This window comes from Hirundo rustica, chromosome 1 (assembly GCF_015227805.2).
Source record: "Hirundo rustica isolate bHirRus1 chromosome 1, bHirRus1.pri.v3, whole genome shotgun sequence".
In the NCBI taxonomy this organism is placed as follows: domain Eukaryota; kingdom Metazoa; phylum Chordata; class Aves; order Passeriformes; family Hirundinidae; genus Hirundo; species Hirundo rustica.
Genome location: NC_053450.1, coordinates 91,002,207 through 91,025,865, shown reverse-complemented (window position 1 = coordinate 91,025,865; position 23,659 = coordinate 91,002,207). Strand labels below are relative to the sequence as shown.

The window sequence follows — 23,659 nt, the reverse complement described above, 5'->3', positions numbered from 1 at the left end:
AGTAATCAACAGGCATTTCACAGAACTAGTGTGTGAATTCTGCTTGTGAATTATTATAGTACAGGAATGCTGCCTGATCAAAAAATAGATCTGTGCTATGTCCCTGGCTGAATAAAACAAACAGAACAGCAGCAAAGTCAAACATCCTGGCCCCAGCAACAAAAGCACCAACGCTGTTCAAAAAACAGACTGCCCGGAAAAGGCACAACATCTTTTACCTCCTCAAGATAGAAAAAAACCCCAGAGCCATTTCCCATCGCTGTTCTGATTCTACCCATACTGCAGAAGAGTGACCTTGCGAAGGCAGAGCCGGAGCGCTGAGCCCGTGTGACAAACACGGCAGCGGAGCACAAGGAAGGGCGTGTGCCACTGGGCAGCCCCAGTGCGCCAGGGAGGGCAGCTCCTTCCAGGCAGGGTGGTGACGGTGACCCACCTCTTGTTTACAGCAAGGCACCCTGGCCTGAGACCTCAGCCCAGGGCAGTTACTCAGGGACTGCTCTTACACGTGGGGTTCACATGTCGTTTACTCTGTGGCAAACAAACTTGCCAAGACCAACATTTTTTCACATCAACTTATTTTTGCACCTTAGACTCTGCATGTTTGGTTTTCAGGGTTAATCCTCATAACTCCAAATGAAATCAGCCCGAGTGGTGCAAACTCAGCACCCAGTATTCTGTAACTTTATTTTTAACTTATCAGTGTACTTGTTTCCTCTGTTATACAGTAAGACACCCAATTCTGTACAAGTAAATTAATTTCAGATAGTGTCATTTTCAAAATTATTTAAGCCTAGTTATGAGAGTTAACCTGGCTCTGTTTCCTTCTGACAACATTTGTGGTTTCATAACTTTAGTTTTTTGTACCTCTCGCTCACCTGTCACAAAGCAAGGACCTACGAATTCAGAGAAATGAATTTTTTTTTGCAGATGTCCCTTCTGCAAAAAAATGACCAGCCATGATTTTCTACCAGATTTAGAAGAATATTTCCCACTCTCATCTCCTTCACTTAAAGTTGCAATCGTCTTTATGAATCAAAGGTAAGCACTTTTGGGACAGAAATGTGCTTAAAGACACATAATGGCAAGAGTGTAAAAAAGAGCGTAAGATGCTTCAATATCCTCTAAACACTCTTTAAAGTGCTTAACATCTTAGGACAAAAAATGAAAGCAACTGTGAGCTTCGTCACAAATAGTTCATTACACATACAAACATATACAGACATATCAGAACTGTTAAGCCAGGAGCTAAATGGCAAGGAAATACCAGAAATGTGGCCAATTGTGTAACATTTAATCTTTATTTTTAATTTTGTGATCACACAAGGGTTTTTTTTCCACAGGAAATGGTGCCATTCATGGCATAGTAAAGCTATTACTATAGCTTTCGGTATTACTGAATAAGCGATCCTCACTTTGCTTCATTCTCAGTATTAAAAATGGCCCTGAACGCTATGCTTTAAAGACAGAACAACTATTTCCTTCTAGGTTATTTTCTGGCTGTCACCATATTACCTAACTGCCTGGTTTACTAAAATTAGTGCATGTTCACAACACCCCGGTGAGGAGGGTTTTTTTCCCCCATCACAGAGACAGAACTGAGACTCAGAGAGACTGAGACGGTGGACAAAGGTCCCTTCCAAACCCAGCTATGCTGCTTGATGAGATTTTCCTCCCACACGTGTGCTCGGCACCAGCTGCCCCTCTTCCTGTGCTGACTGTCTCCCTTCAGAAGTGCTAGCAGTCTGGTGTAAAAGCGTTTTGTAATCCGTTATGGTGAAAATAAACTGGAGCAGCTACAAACTACTCTTTAGGTTCTTTTATGCTAACCCAATTTTGCCTCCAACCAGCTGGGGAGCACTCACCAAAGAGAGTCCTTTCTGAGGGGAAGTGCAGTGAGCACGTGGAAGGCTTGTGCTGACAGAGGCAGACCCAGAAGCGGGCACCTACACTGGTCAAAATCGTTACCCAGGGCTGAAACTTTTAAATGAAAACAGACCTCTTCTATTGGAGGAACAGACATAACTGCAAGCCATCAAGGAACTCATATGAACCAATGCTGTAGTGTTAAGACACCCAGTTCGCCATCAGAAATTCATGCTGACAGCACAGGGACAGCAACATTAAGGTGTGGGAGCAGGTGGAAAGAGATGTATTCACAGCAGGTTCAACTGCCAGCAACACACTTGTAGCATCCTCTTGATGGAGATTGCTTCTCCACCACTGAGCTGCTCGAACAAATTGTATGAATGCTCCTCATCCACTTCAAGAGTCAAGTTAGACACTTTGAACAGACTTAGCAGCAGTTTAAGCTAAACTATGCATTTTCACACCAAGGTTTTTGCACTGATGCAGAGGGACAGGATTGCATGAGTCAGTCTGCTGTCTCAGTAGGGATATGAGGCTGCATCAAGCACTTGGGCTGCAACAACCACGGGTGAAATGATCCTGTATCTTCACACCAGACAGGACAAACACCATCCAAATGCAGCCTCAGGAATCACAAACTCCATACCAATTTACAGAACAAAGATTTCCTTTTCCTGTGACTTAAGTTCTGCTGCTTCCCTCCTCAGACTCTAGACCAGCTTCCTCTCAGTTCCTCATCTTAATCCCAATCACATCACACAATCCACCCGACAGTCACACCAGCTCCAAAATGCTGTCCCCACACTTGGTGCTTTTGGCCTTAACTGCTCCTCCATCTCCTGGTTCAGACAGTGCCATGTTCCTCACTACTACTCCTGAGCACATCCCTCCACAGCTCATGTTCTCACGCCATTCTTTCCTTTTGCTGCACCCTGTCTGGGCAAGTAACAGCTTTGCTGAAAAGATGGGAGGACAATCTCCTTTCTTTTGCCTCCTATATGCCCAGGACCATAGCGTACCTCAGGAGACCAATGTAGAAATATTAAAGCAAGTTCTTTAGCTCTAAAATACAACATACTCAACGCTACCCAACAAGCTCCTGCTGTGTGGGTACAAAATGAAAGATATCAGAGTTTATACCCTGGACTGATTATGGACAAGTTTGGCTGCAAATGAGAAGGCAAACCCCTAACACTGGGGCAACTCTACAGCCAAATTTCAGATATTGACCCCCTCAAATGTGAAGGTGCTATACAGGTACTCAAATGAAACAGCTGACCTATTTTTTGAAAAGGCACAAAAATGCAGAGTTTTGTATCTTGTTCTCAAGACAACCTGAATCATTCACGCTGAAACGTAAGAAGAAAAAAATATCAACACTAAACTGCCACTGCTTTTGGAAAAAAGTCACTTTAAAAGGTTATCCTGGAAAAATCCTGAATGTTGTGCAATGCTGATTGTCGGCAGTTCAACCTGCTTTTCTTACACTACTTGCAGTTTCCTACAGCTATTACTGAGAAAGTCCCTTAAACAAATCCATGATGTAGAATAAAAATGAAAGATTATAGGCTCTAGACATACCTCAACAGGAGAACTACAGACTATAATAAAGATGCCTATTAGTGAGGCAATAGATTGCTAACACAGAAGACAAGACAACACTGTGTGCAGTGAATTTTTGATTCAGATATGCAAGAGACAGGAAATCTAAGTGTCACAGTAACAGCCTATTTACAAAAATTAGGAGGAAATGCTGATTGGTTTCTGTAGACACAAACATTGATATTGACACTTCAATCGAACAACCGTTCTTATATCTGAAAGTAAGGTCAATCTATGATCACTGTAGTTCAGCAGACAAAGAAAGACGGCACGAAAATCTTGTTGATACATAACCTTCCCCATCTTAGAGTCGGGTGACTTGGCTACAAGAAAGCAAATAAAATTTCTTCAAACCAAACATTTAGTTCTTTCATGTAGCTTTTCAGCAGATGACTCTAATGTGAAAGTTTGTGGGTTTTGCTCCAGCAGCCGGGTGGGCTGGATTCTGATCCACTATGCAAATGACTCAAGTGTTTTTCATTTTCTAGGGTGCCAGCTACACTCCTGAACCCTCTGCAAAGGGAACCACCACAGATGCTGAGCCTCACAAGAAAAGAGCAACCGGGTATGAAACGTTTTTTCCTCAAAGATGACTACCACCCAGTTTTATGGCATGACAGAGAGGAGTTGTAAAGTCACTGTCTCCTTGAGTAATTCTTTTGAAATAGAGGCAAAAGGTCTAGCTTTCTTATTTTATTGAAAGAGAGGCAGGCAGGAAGATTCTACTATTGAACATTCCAGATCTGGGCTTTGCAGAGCATCTTTTCAACACTGATGCTAAACCTCTCAGATTTTAAGGAAGGTGTACAAGCAGAGAAACACAAAACCCTGCAAAATAGGTCCCACTTAGATGGGATTCCTCCCCTTGTTGGATGGGACCTTTCTATAAGGACAAACTTTACTTGCAGGCATTGGTGCTTCCTACTTATTCTCCTCCCCAAAACGAGAGGCCAAGCATGAGTTTGCAGGGGTGATATAAAAACCAGAAGTCTTAAAGAGCAGCAGGCAGGCAGCCTCCAAATGCAGGGATGGAGCAAAGTTACAGATGGGCTGTTCTCTCAGGCGCCCCACTGGAAACCAGGGAGCTGGGAATGGGTTTTCAAAGGGACTTAAAACACTGCTGAGACTTTCTGAAAACCTCCTAAGATAAAAGGCATCTATCCCCATCACACACTGTATGACACAAACTCTGTCCTGTTCACGTGTCTTCAAACATCACAAACCCCACATATTTTTAGCAGTAAATATAGAAACACCTGGCTTTTACTGCCCATAATAAACTACATCTACACTGGGAGAGTCTGAAGCATTACTGCCTTATCTTTGTAACTATGATGAGAGCTGTAGCACAAAGAAAGCCTGTGTGTTGTTTTTTTCCCATAAAGACAGAGCTCTAAGTTGCTGAATTCTGTATTAAATTGGACTTCCAGGCTCTCACCTAACTGAATAAAAAAAACAAACAACAAGCTCAGCAAACATCGTCTTGTCTTCTACATTCATCTATTACATAGGTCTATTATGAGGACCAAGTCAAATTTTTTTTCCTCTGAACAGGTAAATACATATGGGGGAAAACCACAAATTCATGTATCAGTATGAGGCTTTCATGGCAATCCTAAAGAGTCAGGCAAGACCAAAGACGCAGCAAGTAAAATTGAAACCTTCCTCCAAGAGGAGATGAAATGAAACTAAGCCGAACAAAGAGTGTTCTACCCTCCTCATGGTGAGCGCTCTGGCTGGAGAGCTCCTTTCCTCCATCTGGTGAACGTATCTTGACTAGAGAAAGAGTAACACGTACAAAAGAATGTAGCTGCAACCTGGTGTGAGTGCCAGGCTGAGCAAAGGGTCCAGCCAAATTATCTTACTTTCAAACAGACCTGCTGCAAGAAAAAGCATACCACATCCAAATATGTATTTCTTTTCTGGAAATGTGTAACTGTTCAGATCACAAGACAAGACAGAGATATGTACAGCCTGATATTTATTTCATGGGGTATACAGGAGTTAATTTTGATTCACATGAATTTTGGATACCCAATCTAATAGCATCCACATCTCTTAGTGTCAGGAACTGAAGTCAGCGGTTGAGGCAGGTAAGCAGTAACAACTCAGTCTCCATGTTTTAAAAATCATCCTGATTTTCCTTTGAGTCTTCCAGGAAAATCAGATATACAGATCTCTCATCCTCACAATTCATCACTCTCTGGACTACGCAACAAGTCCCCATAATGTTCCACTTTGGCTAGCAGATCAGTGAACAGATGTGGAAAAAAATTCACTCACTAGTGAAGAAATTCAGGGCAAGAAAATAAACCAGAATTAACTGGACTGTGTCCAGACCTCTTCACAGTTTTATGAAGGAGAGTGTTAGGAAGCAGAGGATAAATGGTTTGATTTTAGAACCCCAGTTCTCCAACTGAAACATGAAAAATATGGTCTAGCAAGGGGTGTAAGGAGGATTTCCATCACCGTAATTCACCAGAGAGCGCTTTGGTGCAAATTTGTATGAGTTTTTCTAGGTTGAAGAGCTATAGCAACTTAAAGAAACACAATTATTTAAGGTTCAGAAGGTTATGAACTTGCCACAGCAGATACCCTAAAATATCAGTAAGTTTGGAACAGGACATCTCAAAGGCACAGCCTACCCAGCAAGTCAGAAATGCTCACAGGACAGGGGAGCAAAGGACTCTGAAGAAAGGGAGGTTTCCTGCAGCAAGAGCCAGTGAGCATCTGCAAAAAGCATCCTTGAGCTTGAGATCACACTGAATGCAATATAGAAGAGGTTCGAGCTCTCCCCCTCTCCCAGATAACCTGGAGCAACCTTGAACAAGAAGTCTTGACTCTACTCATACATAGAACACAGTTGAGAAGAGCCATGTACAAACTCCATGTGCAGGACAACCAGCTCAGGGTTTAACCTCCACTTCCATGCAGTGAAACGGCTTTTAAAAGCTGTAGAGAGGAGAGGGATTTGGGAGCTTGATTTATTACCCATGATTTTGCTACAGGTTTGGTGTTTTGGTTTTTTTTAACACTCTAGTCAGCAAAGAGAGAAAAACAGTTAATGTGAAGAGTCACCTGAAGGTCTAAATCTCCTGACAACTGCTATCTAAACTTGGAGGGCAAGGCAGTAGCTGACAGAGAAATGAGAAAATAAAAAGGAATTTGCATCAAGTGAAAGCTTCATGGACAAGCACTGTCACTTCATTTTGTTTTTAAACAACAAAACAATTTGACTAAGTGCTGAAGCAAAATGCAGTGGGTCTGCTGCAAGTTAAACAGTTGGACTTTAGGAGCTGATACATAGACTGAAGTCTGCTCCAGAGCCCCAGGGCAAATTTCACTATCTGAATCAGAGAGAGAGCCACTGTCTCTGTGCCACTGTCTCTGAACATATAAAGGCTCCAAGTCAAGGATGCGAGTTAGCTGAGTTAACTGAGCTGTGACCATGCTGAACAAATGGGAGCAGACAGAGCAAATGAATGACAAAAGAATGAAAGAGCAAAATTTAAAAATCAGGGAAAAGGATTCAAGCAGAAGGGTGACCTAGAGGATAAAACAGTTGCAAATGATTTGGCTAATTTATGGAGTCAACCCTCAGCGCCACTGATCTCATGAGCCTGTACTTCAGCCTTTCTGTACTTCATCTGCAGTATTATGCCACTAGCAGCCAGTAGCAGTGAGAACAGCTGTGGGAGTTGTGCCCAGGTAGAGGAACTCCTCCGCTTAGGGAGAGCTCGAGGAGGAGTAGGTTGAGGAGTATCAGCGAGAGACAGAGAGAGAATACTGAAACTGCATCCTACCTACCTTCCCTGAGATGGGCCCAGCAGGCAGACAGGATACATGATACAGAAGATTCCCTGGCCTCTCTCCATCTGACTGAACAGAGTCCCATTAGGGACAGGGGGCAGTGGTGGCAAGTTCCTTCCCAGCACAGCACGCGCATTCCCTTTGTGACTGCCCCACCTTCCCAGGTGCCCTGGCATAACTGGAATGGGGCTATCCAAGTGGAACTGAACAACAAGAAGGATGATAATGGTTCATCTATTGGGTCCAGTTCTGTTTAATGTCTTTATCTACGACCTGGACAAGGGGATTGAATGCACCCTCAGTTTGCAGACGACACCAAGCTGGGCTGGAGTATTAATCTGCTGAAGGGTAGAAAAGGCTCTGCAGAGGGATCTGGACAGGCTGAATCAATGGGCTGAGGCCAGTTTTATAAGGTTCAGCAAGCAAAGTGCCAGATCCTGCACTGGGGTCACAACAACCCCGTGCAATGTTACAGGCCTGGGACAGAGTGGCTGGAAAGCTGCCCAGTGGAAAAGAACCTGGGGCTGCTGGCCAGCAGCTGGCTGAATGTGGGCCAGTGTGTGCCCAGGTGTGCCCTGGTGGCCAATAAATCTAATGGCATCCTGTCTTGTATCAGCAATAGCGTTGCCAGCAGGACCAGGGCAGTGGTTGTCCCCCTGGACTCAGCCCTGGTGAGGCTACATCTCAAACCCTGTGTTCAGTTTTGGGCCCCTCAACACGGGAAAGACATTGAGGTGCTGGAGCATGTTCAGAGAAGAGGCACGGAGCTGGGGAAGAGTCTGGAGTATGAGTCTGATGAGACCGATGAGGGAGCTGGGAGTGTCTAGCCTGGAGAAAAGGAGGCTCAGGGGGGACCTTATCACTCTCTACAATTGCCTAAAAGGAGGCTGTAGCCAGGTCGGGGCTGACCTCTTCTCCCAGGTAAAAGTGACAGGATGAAGAAAAGGCATCAAACTGTGCCAGGGGCAGTTTAGATTGGTTATTAGGAAAAACTTCTTCATGGAAGGAGTTACCAAGCATGGGAACAGTCTGCCTAGGGAAGTGGTTGAGTCACCATCTCCAGAGGTATTTAAAAAACACGCAGATGTGGCACTTAAGAACACGGTTTAGTGGTGGCCTAGGTTAGGTTAATAGTTGGACTCAATGATTTTAAAGATCCTTTCCAACAGTAATGATTCTGTTATTCTAAACATGAGAGAGGGCAGTTGCCCAGCTCAAGCAAAGCTGCGGTAATGAAACCATAGGGGAGAGCAGATCTCATGGATCAGTGAAGAAGGGTTCCCCACACAACTGGAACCTCTGCCTGCCAAAGAAACTTAATTTTAGAAATGGTTGCAACCCTCTACAGAAGCTCGCTAAAAAATGAAGACCCATGCTTAATTCCCTGAGACAGAGTATGCATGAGAGGTTTTCTGGTTCCTTTGGCATTACAGAATTAAAGAAATTTCCTCTTTTTCATGACTTTCTCACAATTTCTAACTATCCACATCTAGATTTATTGCCCATTTAGAAAAGAAATACTACTGAAGGGACCACATCCATCAGAGTTCTTGTTTCATTCCTCTGAAACTTGAAATTCTCACTAAGACACAGCATGAAGGATTATCAAGCACAAGGTCCTTTGAACATAAAGAACCAGACATCTTAATTGCTTTTAGGAGACTACAAGGTCTTACACATTAGGAGTCCCCAGGATATTCGACATTATTATATTAAGCAAATACTGTGGGAAAACAGAAGACCTGAAAAGTCCATAAAATAGAGAAGTGTATCACCGCAATAGAAGGTACATGCTCATAGAACTTGGAAAAATAAATTCTTGCCTGCAACATTCATTAGTTTCAAACACAAGCTACGAGAGAAAAGTCTGGTTCAGAGAAAAGGGGAAAATACAGATTTTGACTGAGCTATGCCTCTATGATTTCCTAAGATCAATTCATCACAATAATTAATTAGACAGATCACTCTTTTGTAGTGTTCTTTATTAGGTCACAAATCCATGCAAATTATTAATTTCTTCCACTACTTTTAGTAATGATCTGATTGAGAAGCTGTCTTTGCTAAGTTCTTCAATTCAATACTTATCTTGCAAACATGCCAGTTGACTAAGATGAGAGAAACAAAACAAAACAAAACAAGACAAAACAAAAAAATTCTGACACAAACCAGCAAATGTTAGGCCAGAAGAACATTAGTTCTTAAGAAGAAAATATCAACAGTAGAACCAAAAACAGCTCTTCAACTGTTTGTCTTTTCAAACATGTTTTTTATTCTTAGGATCCATGCTTCTCATAACTGAATGCTTCTTATGCTTGTACTGGGGTCTCTCAGATCCTCTTTCCACACAGAGAAAAATACGTCTTTTTCCCTATCATGTTATTAACAACCATAGCAAGTTGCTTTATTTCTTTTATCACCCTGACTTTCTTGAGTTTTGCCTACTGTTTATATAGATGCAAAAGCTGGTGGTCAATGCTTGTCACTTTTTTATTAAGTATTCAAATGAAAAGTGATGATACCTCTTACTCAAATGTAAATTTAAGCCATCTCTACTTGGAACTGGGGAGGAACTAGGCTTTCCCACTGGCAAAACTTTGAACTAGGCTTTCCCATTGGCAAAACTTTGCCATATATTCTCCTCCCATCTATCAGAGTTTCTCCTATCACATACACCTTTACTTTTTCTTTTTTTTTTAAATGTGTGACTGGTTATCAAACCAAGTATTTTCTATAGGCTCACAGAAGTCAGGTTTTATGCTATCCTAATGTAAATTGAAATGAAGGCCAAAGCAAAAAAGCAACAAAACCATCAAAAGTCACCTGTCAAAACAGAAATATGTAACTGCTGGTAAAAGTCAAGATATGCTGTATCTTTTGTGACATGCTGGCATTTTGTTGTAGTCGTTCCTCCCCAATAATTAACAGATGACAGTTTAGTTTTAAAGCAAAGGCATTTTATAATCAGTGAACCATCTATGCTACTCAACTATCTGATCTGTCTCAAGGTCACTGTCTTCAGTCACTGGGTAAGAATTACATCATCTGTCCTACTATGGGTTGGCAATTACATCATTGATCAATACCTGAGATCTTAGTGTGACCAACAAATTCATGTTAGGGATGAGTTCCAACTGGGCAGATACCACAAAATGAAAGTCCTGTTTGCTTCAATCCACATCCCCATTAAGACTAAATTATAAAACTATCAACTCTATTATTTGTAGTACAGTGCAAGCTGAAAGAGAAGCAAAGATGGGGTAGGGCAGGTGCCACAGTGGCATGCCTTTTGCAAAGGCAGAGAAGACCATCTTTGCTTTGAAGAGCTTACAGAAGCCTCAAGTGACAAGAGTAATGGAGGGTGGAGGAAAGCAGATGGCAGCAGATCACATTATTTTTAAGCCTTTAGTGGTGATGCAGTTTGAGGTAGTCACATGTTCATCTTCAACAGCAATAAGTGTTTTAAGCTATTTTAGTTCCCTCTTCCCTTGAAACAGACCTGGAGCAAGCAAGCAGCAAGCTCCTGTGTCTCAGTGGAAGATGCATGCACTTGAGTCTTGTGCTCCCCTGCAGCTGGTTTGGCAGTGAAATGTAGGGTTCTGCATTCCATGGGAAAAGATCAGCTCCATGAAAAAAGCATGAAGGAAGGTCTGCAGGAGGTGGACAAAGATGATCCAGTTAAGAGTGAAGTTGAGTAGAAGAGGCTCAGAGAAGAGAGGGAAGCTGGACCAAACAGCAAATCAGCTTAGGGTAGATCTGTATGCAGTTTGGACTCACAGTTTCTCTTCTGGCTGCTTTTGCCACTGTGCCTCTTCTGGCTCAAGTCTCCAAGAAGGGGCAACTCCCTCGATCTCCCTTACAGAAACCTGTTGAAGAGGAGGAGCTTGCTTTGCTCACCTCTGCTCATGGAGGGCTCAAGCAGGCCTCAAGACCAGGGTAACCTGAGCAGAGCTTCACTAAAATGTTTCGGCAAATACTTACAGTAAGATTCGTCAGAGGGTGGTATCTAACCCGTGGGGGTGGATGTATGATATACAGCAGTACCTGGAGGCACTGACCTACTTGGCTCCTGTACCGGCATACAGTGAATGACAGCTCCCATCTCAATACAAGAAGCAATACACCAAATACGAGTCCCAGGGAGAGAGCATACTAAGCCAACATTTTCACCTCTGGATACACTAAATTAGGTACCAATTCGTATTTTGGGACCTAAATAGCTGGCCTCCTTCACAGTTGTGCTGTGTGCACCTAGAGGCCCATTAAAATGAAGTAGAGGGTTGCACGAGACTTGTCTGCTCTGAAAATCAGGCTTGGACTAACCAGATTTGATAGCTCAGACCTTAACAGATATAGCTGTGAAACACAGACAAGATTAGCACCAGCAGGAAAATAATATGATGTTTCTAAAACACAAATTAAACACTGAATCTTGCAAATACATACACTGCAGCTACACATCCTGCAGTACCTCTGAGGGCAAAAACTGACTTAGCCATTTAAAATGCTTTTAAAGGCTTTTAAAACGCTTGATTTTGCAGGGTGTAGGTTGGCTGAAGGACAGGCAACCTCCTCCATCTTCTACTGTCAGATACACACAGTGGATATTTAGTGCCTATCACTCTGTCTTCTCCCTATAAATAAAGAGATACAGCGTGGTTGTCTTTAACACAACAAGTCAGTAAAAGCATGACATCAGAGAAGACAGCACAATGAACTCACCTTAAAGAAGAAGTTTTTATTTCAGGTTAGGGAAGGTAGTTAATAACTGTGTTTTTCTGATAGGGCCTACACCTGTATATCTCTCACCAACAGGCAGGCAAACTCCCTGGCTTTGGAGTAAATAGTGAGGAAAGATTTGCCTCTGTGGGGCTCATTACAGGCTAAGGGCATTAGACCCTTTCTCTTGCAACAAATCCTTGGTGTATTTGCAGTTAAAAAAAACATTACTTTCAAAGTTTTGTTTAAAGTACCTAAAGTTCAGTGTTCAAAGCCTCAGATCACACTTGCATTTGATTTAATAGAGCAGTACTGCTGGCCTCCAGAAGGTACTTCTTACCCATGCAGACTGAAGAATAATTACACACAGAGAGGCTAATTCTGCCATCCTTTGTACCGGGTTTATGCTGAAATAACTCCACTGATGGATGAAATTAAGGCACGAGACTGCAATAATCTAATACTGAATCATGCCATAAAAATATAATCTGCTTTATTAAAAATGTAGTTGACTCTAGAGATATCTTTTCCTTGTTTCCTACACAGAGACACACTTTTCTTCACATAAGGAATTTTTGAAAAAGCAACCTCTTTAGGATTCTGAGTTCATGACAAAGTTAAATGCAAATTCCTCACAGGTAACAGGAAAGTAAAAGACAGTAACTTGTCCATACAGCTTTCCGTACAGCTTTTCAAGCAGATAAATATGAAGTTAAATAAAAAATTAAATGCTGCTTCAGTTTCATGACTGCTAGCTCTTGATCCCTGTCCCAGAACCCAACTGTGTTCTGTGGAAGAAAAAACATATCAGTGCATCTCATTTCACCTGCAATGAAAAGTAATTTATTGTGCCTAACTGTGAAAAGCAAATTGGTATCATCATCTAGGAGTTTGTATCTCATACAAGAGTTGTTTCTATAATTTGCCCTTCTTTTGAAGAGAACTAACATCAGAATAACTATGTAAAAGCCTGCAACTAATATTAAATTAAGCTTGAATGCATGAAAAGTTGCTAGACGATAAAGGTTGGGAAGACATGTATGCATAGCACAAAAAGAAGTACAATGGTTATAAAAAACATATTTCTTAATTACTAGTGAGATACTTTAGTCTCGGATATCACAAAAAAATACCCAAGAAAAATAATCTTTTTCTCTCAAATTCTCTCTCTGATTTGTTAATTTAAGAAATAATGCAGGAGAGAGTGAAAGAAGTGATCATTATTTCTTCCTTGTTACTGAAAGGCAATCTGCATGAGCACAACTGAGGTGGAATAAACTGTGAATTAAATCTTTATCCTGAAGCACCTCACTAGTGGATACCCTTAAACACACTCAAAAATACCATCATTTTTCCTAGCAACATGGATGATAGCATTTGTATTTTGCCACTGGAGCATTAGCTAGTTAAGCTTAAGAAAACTCAAAAGAATAGCATAGGACATGGGTTAGAACAGAAATTGCATGCAACTCTGACTGCTCACACTGCTTTACAAGTCCCTTGACTGCACAAGTGAGACAGAAGGTGAGACCTTTCCAACAACTGGTTTACATCTGCCATGGCAGATCTCTTCAGTATGCAGCTACTCCGTTTCCAGAGACGTAAGATAAAAACCCCTGAGCTCTTATTAGCACATCAACAAGAATAAGCTCCAGTCTTTTACACTGCTGAAGTATTATATACAACAACAGAGACTCCTGCATCTCAGATCCAGTGCCAGCATCTTCCAATACACTTGCTTTTCACTCTCTCCTCTCTCACTCTTTCCTGTCTGACATTTTCAGTTACCTGTCTGACATTTTCAGTTACCTTGTACTCTTGTACTTTGCTTATGCTCCAGCTCCCATCTACACTAGCTTCCCAACCCGAGCCTCAACATGTAGCTCCTTCCCATGTTACTCAGCTTTCCTATTTATCTTCCCATCACTGGTAGCCATCCCACTGCTCCATCCCTTGGCTGGTAATCTGTTTTAAAAACAGGCCCTAAGATTTGGTTTTTTTCCCTAATACCAAAAACTCAAAACCCTTTCTAGGAATCTATGGAACTGATAATAGATCAAAGCACTACCTTTGCCTTTACTTCCTTTAGAAGGAAGGACATGAAAAATATCAAAGACACAGATCAAATTTATAAAAACAAACTGGAATCAGAAAAAAAACCAAAAAACCACCTCAGAACAGATGGTTTGACACTCTATCTCATCCAGCTAAGTACTGGACTCACAGGACCTCAATATATTACACAATTTCAGAAAGAAGGCACCTTTATCAGCATAAAACTAAGAGTTCTTCAGGCTGTGCTGCTCAGAATGGAGCATGGAAAACGAAACCCAGTTGACTCCCACAAGAAGCTTTTCCACACAAAACCAGAAAGGATTTAAACCACACAGCGTAAGGAAAAGAAGCACAGACTGATCAAGCATAATGCCCCCAAATGAGTCTGCAAGTTGGCAGCAACAACACAACTATAGAGAATTTGGGGCTTCTTGGATCTTGACTACATCAAGCTGTTTAAAAGGAAAGCTTTTCTCCTGCCTTAGTTGTGAAGTACGACAAAGCAGTAGAAGGCAGCTGTGCTTTCTGACTTAATCTTGCTTAAAGAAAAATGCTACAAATCAGAGCCAGGGGAACGGTTCTCTGTGGATGCCATTTTCTACTGAGGCTGGGGAGTTGGGTTCCTCTGGCCACCACTTCCACATGAGTGCATCTCCACAAATTGCAATCTCCTTTCCCTGGATAACCTTCATCACCAAATGCTGAACACACTGATGAAGCTGCTGAACAGTAAAGTGGTGTAGCGCCTTAACCAACAGCTGATACAGCAAGTGTTTTGGATCACTTCAGTGATAGCAGCTTAAAGCATGAAAATTACTCTTTTGACCCTTTATCCTCTCCCTCCTCATCAAATGGGCACCTTCCACCTGCCAACATGGCAAGGGTGACTTTTGAAAGGAAGGACCTTCGGCAAACCAGAACTGCACAATGGCAGTGAGCAGGAAAGAAATTTGCCTTGCAAAATGGCTGGGCCTCCGAAGTCCCAAGTGTGGCAGGGCACAGGCAGAAATATTACAACCAGTTCCAACAGCACAGAAAGATCCACCACGCTCTAATGGCAACGAGAAACTCACATATGGCCAAATAATGTTGTGAAAACCTTTGTGCAACGGGTAGGGGATTAGAGAAAGCCGTTTTTGAAAGAGAAAGCAGGGAAAATGGCACTCATCAGGGAAACAAAGGTGAACAAAGAAGAATCCTCTGTCAAAAAAGACTGATGCTCACTGATTCTGGAGAGGAAGATCTGTATCCATTCTGTACAGAGGATGCCCAGTTTCGGGATCCAGTCTGCTCTCATCAACAGCCCTTTATAGCTGCCAACAACAGATTGCAGTAGAACCAGTGCTTGTGCTTTCTAGCAGTGAAAGCAGGACCAGGGGTATATTCAAACAGATACTAATGCTATGCACTCTCAGTTTTATTCTTGAACAGCAGAAACTGTAGTAGTAAAGGCTTGTTAAGCATACACAAATGAAGTCAGAGTATTTCTGCGTGCAATTAATCATGATTTATTTGAAGATACTCTGTTAGCATTTTCCCATTTTCTGCTTCCTGAAACTCCAATTAATGAGGGCCAACCTTCAATCTGAAAATGTTTTATTTCATGTGTTGAACAAAAGCAAAAAGTTATTATCTAAACCAACAAAGTGTTCTGACAAAAAATTTCTTTGCAATTTTGAGCAGAACAAATGACTTAAAAAGAGAGGTTGGCTAAACCAGATTAAATAAGTATAGCACTTAAGAACTTGGAAGCAAAACAGTTTTTATTTAATAAGTAGATAAGTGGTGTTTCTGCCACCACTGCTATTAGTCTTCTGCTTTCTCCTCTTCAATGTCTGTAACTTACAATCTCAGAAAACAAGCTAGTTTAAAATGTCTTTGAAGCAAACGAGTGAGAAAATAATCATGTCCTGTTTGTGATAAATTTGCTCCACATATTTTTGAATCTATAGTTTGCCTGTCTAGAAACATTTCCAATGGCTCTTTTGAACTTAGGAGGAATAAAATCCACTTTCATTTTCCCTAATACTTCAAGTGCTTAGGTATGAGAAAACCCAGTTACTTCTTAAAAACAGTTCTGTCCAATTCAGCAGAAGATGAGGTTGGTGACATTGCATGGGTTACACACAACATATCTGCTGAAACACTTAATTTGTCTTCCCTAAAAAACTTCATGCCATTACTAAGGGTAGACCCTCTGTACCAGATCCTGGTGAACATACCATACCTATGGACTGTTCTTTATAGTCCAACAACAACACAGTGTGAAAGCATCTGATCATAATGGCCTTCAGGTAACAAATATCCCCAGAAACTGAGGGGAAAGCCATTTTTATCAATAAGGCTTTCATGGTGAGATTTCTAAGCACTGCATTTTGACAGGGTATAAAAATCTGTATATAGTTCAAATGCTTTCGGAATACCTTTTCCTTACATCAGTCAAAAGGGCTAGCTAAAAATACTCCTGCTGTATAAGCATGCTCCTTTCATAATACGCTAAGTGCTTTGATACGATGCTGATTGTTATTTCAGATCCTAAGCCAGGTTCGTTAAAATCTGCCCAGATTTCACATACAGAAACATGCAAAAGATGAAGGAGCCATGCTACAAATAGAGCAACTGCAGAGGCTATGGCCCTGCCCACATACACTCTAGTGTATTTTTACACAAAAGCCTAGCACTGCATCATGCGGGTGCCAGCTATAGCTTGTACCATGCTGCCAACAAAAAAGGATCCAAAAACAGAATAAAAAAAAAAAATTCTAGGGCAGTTTCTGTGTACTGAGAGGAACAGAATTTGTTGGGTTTTTGAGAATCACCATTGTAATGCATTACACAGACATTGTAAGCATGGATGCAAACAGCACTAGAAGCATCAGTAAGAAATTATTTCAAACTCATCAGTCTGACTTACTTCTCCCCTCCTTTCAGACTTTCTGAACCTGGAGAAACACTGCCTGGCTGTTCTCTTCATGCCACAAACATGTTCTCTGACACTTCGACTTATCACAGTAAACTTTTAGATATACACACAAGAAGACAGAAGACAAAACAAAAAATGCTACAAAATCTTGTGGAAGAAAAACATCTGAATTACTTACAATTTAAAGCCTTGACTTTCTATTTCATTAAACAATAACCAGAGTTTATCTCAGAATAGAAAATTACAGCTTGAGCTGCACATCCACAGCTGAACCCAAGCTGTAGACTTGTTCAATCATTTACTTTTGTAAGGGTTTGAAAGAGTCAACAGTTCTGCGATCCTGCAAATATTTTCACCCTTTATTTCCCTTTATTCCAGCTGAATGATGATGCTCTGTAGTAACATTCTGCTTGGCAGAGATACAGAAGAACTAGAAATCTCTTCGTGTCTCTCCATGAGTATGCAGTGCAATCACCTCAAGAGCAAGGTGACAAACGCCTCCCAGCTTCCCTGTGGCTGCTGGTGCCACCCCTGCAGCAGCCAGTGCCCAGCTGAGCTCACAGTGACCCCGAGCTCCTCTGAGTGCCACCAGCGCAGCTGCGGTGCCAGCTGGCACCTGACAAAACGCAGGAACACGAAAACTAAAACGAGGGTTTGAGAGGAGCAGCCAGCGCTCACAAGGCAGCTGGTCTGAGGTTGGCTCTGAGCAAACTAAGGATCAGAGCATGGGGTCATGCTCGAGAAGACTATCTCAGCAGCAAGAAGCATTTCAGATGCAAGGCTTTGAATTATAAAAGATACAGCAGATCCGTGGGGGGAAAAAAGAACACCCAGGCAAACTGCAGATTTTTAACATTCTATGTGCAGATCTTTACTACATTATTTACATGCATGTTCATTAATAGAAAGCAAATTACAATGTGTGTTGGAGATTACTATCCCCTCAATAATGTAATTCCATAGCCCTTCGGATCCTGAAGTACCACATGCCGTACTACTCCTTAGGCTTCCACGCTGCAGTACAAAATGGAGGGTGGTGAAGGGAAAGGAACATATAGCATTTTTTCAGCAGCTTTTAATACTGCAGGTCACAGGCCAAAGAAACAGCTTTGGTAAAACAGGGAGGGGAATCCATCTCCTCTCCCCAAGCCTGCATCCCAAGTAGTCTCTGAGGAAACTTTCACTCTTCCACTATACCACTTTGATCACATACATGGAACAGGCTGACACCTTCTTCACTGCAGCCCAGCAAACAACTGGCTGTCCTGTCCTTCAGAACAGCCAAAAATAATGACCCCTCCAGTGAGTCATAGACCATATTGCCATTTATTATCTAAGACAGTTGCTTAAATTGTGCTGCTACACTGGGAATTCAGTTAACCTACCCCACAGACTGGATTTCAACAATATTTAAGCTGCAGGATTTCCATAAAAGGCTTAAAAGACATAGTGATTTTTCATTTATTTTTAGTTTTTAAAACCATACAAGAAATGTCACTTGACAAAATTTATGGCTAGCCCAATGGCAAGTCTGGTGTTGGTCTGTATGATTCCTGATAAACCTGGAACTTTAAAAAGGTAAATTCAACGAAAAAACAAGACATTGCAGAGTAAGAACACTCCTATCAGAAATGACAAGTAACTTTCCTTTCTCCAGAGTTCAGGCTTACCACACTTTTATGTGTACTGAATAGTCTGAGTTTTTTAATTAGAAAGATAGCAGACAGACTTTCTTGGTCCTTGTTTTTTCTGCTTTCCACCATTTTCTTCCTTCTGCTTCTCACTGATTTTTGAAGACCGTGGCTGAGAAATATTATCAATTTCAGTTAGTAGCTTAGCCCTAATCAGACCATATCCCAATTCACTGCCTGGGGTTCTACCCAACAAACAACACTGATCCAGCAGAGCCATCCTCCTCTCAGTTGCCATAGATACTCTTTGGTGACCTTCTGACACATTTACTTGGTTAGCAAACAGAAACTGTCATCACATCAAGTGCTGGTCCCTCTTCTTCTTGTTGTTATTAATATCACTCTTTTTCCTACTGGCACCAAGATGGTTGCATACATATTCACTCACTGACATAGCTGTACAGCTTCACAGCAAGGTCTGAACTGTCTCTAACACGCCTCCTGCAACCGCTTCAGCAACAGAAACCACTCATACTCACCCAAAACACACACCAAACCCTCTTAGAAGTCATTGTGCCAGTGGAAGGCTCCAAACTAGAAATACAATTTCAAGATCAAACTCCAATCACAAAGAGTTTTATTAAATTTGGGCTTCATTATGGAAGTACTTCAAGTGTCTTTCTTATTCTTCCCAGCAGGCTAACCTTCTTTTATGCAGCCTTCCTTTCCTTCAAAGGCATTTAAAGATATTTATTTTTTCTATAACCTGAGGAACAGAAGAGGTCACTAATACCTTTATTTGGTTTGTATAGATGGAGAACATCTGGATCTGAAAATGACAGCAGAAGAAGGAAAATTTTAAAAAATCCCATGAAACTTCTATGAAGAAATCAAGGGTTCACTTTTCCTAAGAATATTCAAGTTGGAACAAAGGAAACTACAGAATATCAGAATTTTCCACAGAATAAGTGATTCAATTTTCAATCATGGAAAAAGAACTATATTTAGAAAGGCATAATATGTAACTTTTTCTTTGGGTAAATTTAGCGGAATTGGGAGAACCAGATGGCCACCTATCTACGTATTATTCATCTCTATCATCCTGATGCAGAAACATTAGAAAGGAAGAAATCCTACATATCTTGAGAGTAGCCTATGCAGACCACATAATAACAAATGAGATCATTGTGCATAGCCTCAAAGCAAATCGTCTTTTGACTTTCATCAATTTATGTATGCTGTGGAATGTCAAGTTATTATTATTATTTTCTGTTAAAAAATGCTTGAAGCACTATCCTTCCCATTTAGCCCAAAGATATTACAGTGATAAATTTCAACTCCCAAGAATAATCATTAGGACACTTCGGTTACCACTGAATTTGAAAACACTGGTGTTATGAAACACTGGTTTACTATTTCAGTGCAAGTGAAGAATGAAAAGCACAGCTTCAAATCTCAGTCTGAAAAAAGGAACACACCCACCCAAGCATCACTGATGCACACAGCAAAAAAACCACCCCAGTAAAAGGAAAACTTTAATGCCACTTTAACGTTCCTCGGTAAAGAAAACTTCACAGACAAGTTGTGTTGGCATCCTTTCCCAGTTCCACTCATGCAAGTCAATGGCATTGAAAAGCACATTCACAACCACCACTCAGTATTAAACAGGTCTTTAAAGCGGACAAGAGGAAGCATGATGCAGTGCCGAGACTCCTTGGGTGGGATTTGGGAGATCCAGCCTCAGCTCTCTGCCGTGCTGCCCTTTGGCCATGAGCCTACACCTGGACATGACTGCAATCTGACCAGCAGAGGCACCACACCTTCCCCATCTGAGGGGAGCGCGGTCGGGACAGGCACAGGGAAGCCTGAGAGGCTACAGGGCGTTATTGACATGCTGCATGCAGGCTCCCTACGTGCACATGTCTGTGTTGTGCTTGCAGTGAACAGATAAGTAAAACTGGAGGAATTGGAAGGAAGTGAGTAACTCTGACTTTGACAAGCACAATGAAATTCTGCCAGCCTTTCCACTTGAAAAATTACCGATTCAGACACACTCCAAAAAATAATAGCAGTTCTGTTCTAACTTCAAGCTATAGGTATGGTAACATTTTCAGTACTACCATGTTTCTGAAATACAATCAATGATTATTGAAAAGTTTTCTTAGAATAACTTTGAGGTGAAATCTAATGTTCTGTTTTCATAGATTGCAAACAAATGCGATCAGTGCTGACATGAAAAGCATTTGAACAGTGCAAACACTGTTTTCTTCTGTAAACACTAACAGGAAAGCACCATCCAGGACTTGGTCTAGCTGATTACAAACTATTTCAAACACTGTCTCTATGCGCTTGTGTTAAAAATAATTTGATGTGGTTTTTTTAATAACACAGAACTGAAAATCATGATGACAACTGAAGAACCATTCGAAACACAGGCTCTCATTTTAAACTATGTTCATGTCATAGAGGATCATGAGCAGATATTCTAATAGTACTTTTCTTCCCCCCTCAAAAAAATCTTCAGTATAGAATGTCCTACAATGACACATCTCTCAAAGGATTTCCCTCCTGCTTGCCCACAAACTGTCCAGCCCCCACAAAGCTGAACGGATTGCACACCAGCCCAACTAATTAATTCAAGCTTACAAATAGCTACCCAATCATTGAAGGCTATATACCTACACAGTGTTTTCCCACACACATTTTACTTGTGTATTTTATGTTTAGACAGCCTAATATATTAATCAGTATGAAAAGAGGAAAAAGGCAAAATGAACTGTATGATTTACGCCTGGTTCAATATCTTGTTACTTGCTTTAAGAGCGTAAAGTGGCCTTTATGTGTATGAAGATCAAACCCTGTGGGTGGGTCTAACGCAAAATACTGCTGGATTTGACTTCAGCAGTTACAGTCCCCAAGAAGGAAAATATATTTATAGATATAGTCTCAAAGACCAAATGTTCTTCAATCAGTAGAGGTCTCATTCTAGGAAACACTGAATATGCATTGAACTCTCTAAGCTCTGATTAATTCTCCCAAGAACACTACTTGACCAAGCCTCAAGCACAGAAACAGACTGAAGATGATTTCAAACATGGTGGTTTTACTCTGCCCTCCTATTTTTTTTTTTTTTTCCCTTCACAATTCACATGCTCACTTCACTGATTTAAGGCTTACAGCAAGAAAACACAGTCATGAAACCCAGTTGACAATAATTACTAGTAGCATCACAGTTACAGCCGGGAAAAAAAGCACTGCTGAAAACTCAATATACTTTTACATACACATATGTGACTACAAACAACTTCTTTAATACCAGCGATGCCACGCATCCTGTGCCCACCACTGCAGCTTCAACCATGAACTTGTCTCTGCTTAACCCACTCAAACACAAGTAAGTTGTTACACAAACAAATAAAACAAAACCAAAACCCAGAAATCAACCTCTTTGTGGTTTTCCTAACCAAACTACAGCTTCTTTCGTCTCAAGGGCAAACCTCAGCATTAGTGTACCTGTGAATTGGTTTTGTGCTTCTGTAGCTAACTGGAACATTTCCCCACACACATCACCCAACTGTGGAAGACCAGGTGTGCCCGAGGCTGGGGACAGCGTAGGGAGCATCTGTCCAACGAGCTCAGACACCCTTACACAAACCACATGCAGCTCAGTTAATGAAGAGGGGCCTTTGGCACACATTTTGAGAAACCTCTAAACTCCTGTCTTTGTGACACAGTATGTGAAGTGCTGTACCACATGCACTCTGGAAACCTGATACCAAAGCTGGCTGGAAAATATCCACCAGCACTACCCTTAGCTCCATGCTCCCACGTTCAGCAATCTCTCCTGCCTGAAAGCAACATGCCCCTTCTCAGCAACATGTGACACCTCACCCAAAGCATCAGCCAGTAAGGAGAAGGATCAGCCTCAGCAAGCCAGGAGTGAGTTTTTTGGGTAGGGGTTGGGGGTTTTTTTCTCATTTGGTTTTGGGGGTGGGGGGAGGATTGATGTTGAGCCAATTCATCTATATCACAATGACAAAGCAACAGCACCAATGCTGGTGAGGCCAGTGGAAAATGGTTTTGTCAGCTTGGTGCTTTCCTTCTAGGAGGATGAGAGTATCTTAACTGAATATCCAGCTCTGAATCTCAATCACAGACCCAGCACAAGCAGCCACAACTCACAGTACCTGCTGCATGTACTATCAGTATCTTGCAGACCTGTAGAGTTGAGATATCACTCTCACCCTCTCCCTCAGCAATCGTCAGTTTGTCACCAGAGAAAAATTCTGCTAGGAAATGAAGAGACCAGCAATTCATTTCCACTGAATCACTGGGCAATAATAAAAAGGGGATCACTTTAAAGCAGCTTATTTATGCAAGCAAGAATTAGGGTAACACACACCATTTCAGAGGTGTAACGGGAAAAGGAGATTTGTCTTTTAGCTATAATCAGTGAAGACCAAACACAGTCTTGCAGTTCCACATGGAAAGGTCTCAACCACTGGGAAAGATGTCTTCAGTCAGTGCCACCCACGTCAGTGACAGATGAATTAGGCTGACAGAGTGTCCATGTTTTGAACTTTCTCGTATAAAGGATAAATATAAACAGCCACGTAGAGCAGATGGACAGTCAGACAGCTATTAAAAGCTCCATAGATAACCCTCTGGCAGTGTCACCCACATAAAACAGATACTAAAGAAATTTCATACACAATAGTTCTTGAGCTGAGATATTGTAATGCAGTTAAGATCCAAAGAATATGCTTTTTAAGTTACACAGAGATTGTCCATTTATTTTGTAAGAGGAAGCCAGGCAGATTCAACAACACAATTCTTGAACCATTAACACAGCAGAATTCACTTTTTTCTTCTCATTTTAGTACACACACAGAGAAGGAATTAATAACTATTACTAATCAGAGCAATACCAGAGCTTGTTAAATAAAGATCCATTTAATTTCAAAGTATTGCTCTTGCTAACATTTACCAAAAATATTGTCCCTTCTGATGCTTCTCACGACGGTCACTGTAGCAGAACAAAGCTGGGCAGAGACAG

The 23,659-nt window shown here is 41.4% G+C and overlaps 1 protein-coding gene across 28 annotated transcripts in view; it reads right to left on the bottom strand.

Moving 5' to 3' along the window:
• The window catches only part of ATXN1 (ataxin 1), a 257,325-nt gene that overhangs the window by 111,518 nt on the left and 122,148 nt on the right, over positions 1 to 23,659 (bottom strand). The window lies entirely within an intron of this gene.